Source organism: Zingiber officinale, chromosome 1A (genome assembly GCF_018446385.1).
Source record: "Zingiber officinale cultivar Zhangliang chromosome 1A, Zo_v1.1, whole genome shotgun sequence".
NCBI lineage: Eukaryota > Viridiplantae > Streptophyta > Magnoliopsida > Zingiberales > Zingiberaceae > Zingiber > Zingiber officinale.
The window spans coordinates 189,170,427-189,174,480 of record NC_055987.1 but is presented as its reverse complement, the minus strand read 5'-3'; the positions used below and the strand labels follow the sequence as shown (position 1 = coordinate 189,174,480).

Genomic DNA, 4,054 nt, shown 5'->3' with positions numbered 1-4,054 from the left:
GCCCGAGCCTAAAATTGTTCAGCTCGGTTCGGCTCATTTACATCCCTACTTGCTGCAAATAGCAAACAGTCGAGGTCGAGAAAGTGACTAGGTAACACTACAACAAAAACGGCAAACAACAACGAATATTATCCGTTGTCGTAGGGTCAAAAAATCGTTGTAACTAAGGGCGCTGTAGAATGTATTGCCCTACGACAACGGTTTTGAATCCGTTGTCTTTGTAGACATTTGACAACGGTTTTTATCCGTTGTTGTATATATGCTCAAAATTTGGCTACGAAGGATACGACAACGGTTTAAAACCGTTGTGGTAGCTAATTTCAACAACATAAATAAACTATTATAGTAGACTCTTTTTACAACAGATATAAACTGTTGTGGTAGATAATATTTACTCGTTTTACTTTTTTTTTTTTACAACAGTTTTAATATATTTTACAACGGATAAAACCGTTGTCTTTTATCACTTTTTTCAAAAAAAAATCGTTGTGGTTTACATAGTTTTTACAACATTTTTAACTGTTGTCTTTAATGTTCATTAATATCAAACAACCAATCTTATTTTATATAAGCAAACCACCAATACAAAACTAAATATTTACTACATTAAATCCAAAATAAACATCCATATATAATTCATCTTGTAGCCACACATATACAAAAATATACAAAATGAGTTGTTACTCATCAAAATACACATGTTTTCCATTACTGTTCTCCATATACATTAAATCACATATTTTCCATTTGTTGTTCTCCATATGACTTTTAATTTACAAATTAGCAAGGCAAGCAACATCCTAACAAAGCTCACTTCTTGCATAAAAAAAACTCAAGCTTCACGAATTGCCCGACTTGCAAAAGAAAAATTCAACAAAACTTATAAAATTCTATAATTCCATATTATAGTCTACATGACAACATGAATTCTTGGAAAATAAGCAATACAAGGAAACAAGCCATTTTATACTTGAAGTTGCGTGTTTGAGGTGGTTATAGTCAAAATTACTATAAATATGACTACCAAAGAATAAGAGCAACTAAAAAACTACTTTCATCCAGTTAGGGAATAAAACAGACAATTGCAAATTTTCCTCTTATGTTTTCAACTAATGACCGGTTTAAAGAGGATTTTTTGCAACTTCATCAAGTTTTACATTGATTCAAACTTATGACTACCCTTGAAGATAATCTTTGAGTATCTATTTGTACATGTTGCAGAACTGTTAACCACTGCTAGAAGAAATGGAGAAACTCTTCCAACTAATGTACTCCATGTGACTCAAGGAGCTTTATCGAAATATGGTTCTAATAATAGTAATAATAAATCCTCTCTCAATCAGTTGCATTCATGAGTAACACATTGGAAGAGGAATATCAAGGCTGTGTCTGAAAGGAAAAGAACTCTGGTATTCACAAAATATAATTTAACCGTCAGTCCTTGCATAATGCAGAAATAACTAAATAAGCGTCAAGTAACATCAAATGTTAGAATGAGGTATTGGGCAAAGGTATGTGTATAATTTATTTCATGGAACATCAAATGTAGAAACTGTTGGGGTTGCAAGGTTGCAAACATAGTCCCATATTGGAAACACATGGGAAAGATCATGGGTTTATAAGAGAAAAGATATCTCCATTGGTATGAGGCCTTTTGGGGAGAGCCCAAGAGCAAAGCCATGAGGGCCTAGGCCCAAAGTGGACAATATCATGCTATTGTGGAGATATCTAAATTCTTTTCGATCCTACAAGTGGTATCAGAGCCCGGACTGCCAGAAGGTTTAACCGCCGACTGTGCACAAGAGATATGGCCTGATTGAACCATGTGAGTACAATATTGACCTCGAACAAAGAAAGTGGGGGCTCCTATGTTCGGATCAAGAGGACCAGACACCAGGCAGGAAGTCCTAGTTGCGGCTAGGCAAGGAAAGTCCTAGTAGGTCGGGTGGACCGAGGGGCAGGAAGTCCTAGTTGCGGCTAGGCAAGGAAAGTCCTAGTAGGTCGGGTGGACCGAGGGGCAGGAAGTCCTAGTTGCGGCTAGGCAAGGAAGTCCTAGTAGGTCGGGTAGACTGAGGGGCAGGAAGACCTGGTGGGTCGAGGATCGGACATGGGAAGCCTATGGTCCTTTGTTTGAGGGGGGGATTGTTGGGGTTGCAAGGTTGCAAACATAGTCCCATATTGGAAACACATGGGAAAGATTATGGGTTTATAAGAGAAAAGATATCTCCATTGGTATGAGGCCTTTTGGGGAGAGCCCAAGAGCAAAGCCATGAGGGCCTAGGCCCAAAGTGGACAATATCATGCTATTGTGGAGATATCTAAATTCTTTTCGATCCTACAGAAACAAAGTTTTTTTTCCTTCAACAAAACATTTAAAAAAAATGGAAATTTCCAAAGCATGACATAACTACCCAAATCTGCATTGGATATAGATACTTAGATAATGACACTCAAACAGTGACACTAAGAGTGAACAATCACTAATCCTATTAAACACATGTACAATTTGTAAAAATAGCCATGTCAGAGATTGCGATCATACTCATGTTGAACTATATCAAGTCCAAGTAACATAGACATGGAACAATTGTAGCACTGACACCATATTCAACCACACAAGCATTATCATACTAGAGATTTGAATGAACATTAGTTATCAAATTTCGTAAACAATAAGCAGTAGAGTACTAGCCTTGTATGTTAAACTTGTTGAATGTACAATATCTCATAAGAAAGTTTACCTTTAATGTTATCACAATAATCACATCTAGAGAGAATACACAAATCAATGAACTGATCCATAGTGAGTCTTAGCTCTTCAAGAACCTGAAAAATAAGGATGAGAATAAATACAGTAATTCAATTAGCAATAAGCAGAATAAATATACTTTTGAAACGTCAAATTCCATCACAGAGATTTTTTTGGAACTAGGATCCATTAAATGATGGAGAAACCTTGGTACCCCAAAAGTTAAAGTATCCATGTTTTCTGAGGCATCCACAAACACCTAGAGATTGATAACAAACAAATACGTTTAGGATATTAAAGTTAAAAAAATAAAATAGAATGTGTTACATTGCATCATTTTACCTTGTCACTTTTGCAAAGAGTTGCGCATTGAGCTTCTGCTTCACAGGGTGCCTTTAGATCAGAAAGATGAGTTTAGCTTCTAAAACTAGAGATATAATACTTGTATATTAAGCAATTGCATGCAGCTTTAGGAAATGTTTGCAAGAGAAAGTAAAATTGTGTCATTGTTAGTTCAAATTCTTGTAGCAAGGATAAAGAATTCAATAAGTGAAAGTTGACTAGTTTACCTCAATAGTAGGCACACCCATTAGTCTTAAGAGACGTTTACAATCTTCATTATGTTGCTTGGTTACCTGTGAAAAAACTCTACAGTCATCTACTGGAATCAAATTCTTCAAGAAAGTAATTTGAAAGTTCAAAATATATTTAAAGAAACTCTATGTTACAGATGAAGAAAATAGATAATCAGCATGCTAACTTTATATTGATTGCATCATAATCAATAAGATCCTCATGGTAATTTCCAATAAAATAGCAATATCAAAGATTACCTTGACAGTCCTTTTGCTGTACTTTTCAATTCCCTCTAGATCATCAGTCTGTAAACAACAAATGTAACCAAGACAACAAAAGAAATTCTAGCACACTAAAGAGTCCCAATAAAGGTACTTGTTATGCACAAGCAATGACCTCAATTGTTGTGTTCAGATCGTTAGTTGCATCTTTCCTCTTTAAATATCTAAAGAATAAAATAAGCTTAAAGATTATCATTATCTTGTAACAAAAAAAAGGAGGGGGACAATGACAAAACTGTAAAGACTAGCCTTTTGGCAAGTTCTTGTTTCTTCAACTCTGGAGGTTGACCGTCAAATACATATCTGGCATAAAAAAGATGATAATAAAATATGGTGGCTGAATGAGAAACAAAATGATATTTAGACATGCAAATGGACTTACATAGTCACACTGGCTCGATACCTGCTTCTAATAATCTGATAGTTTGATTGAACATCCCTTGCAAAT

The 4,054-nt window shown here is 35.2% G+C and overlaps 1 long non-coding RNA gene across 1 annotated transcript; it reads right to left on the bottom strand.

Moving 5' to 3' along the window:
- Positions 1–3,098: 3,098 nt before the first annotated feature.
- On the bottom strand, positions 3,099–3,620 carry LOC122013612. The gene is made up of 3 exons (XR_006120595.1): positions 3,583–3,620; positions 3,319–3,384; positions 3,099–3,142 (listed from the first exon to the last, which is right to left on the bottom strand). It is a non-coding gene; the product is annotated as an uncharacterized LOC122013612 (long non-coding RNA).
- Between the last annotated feature and the right edge of the window lie 434 nt (positions 3,621–4,054).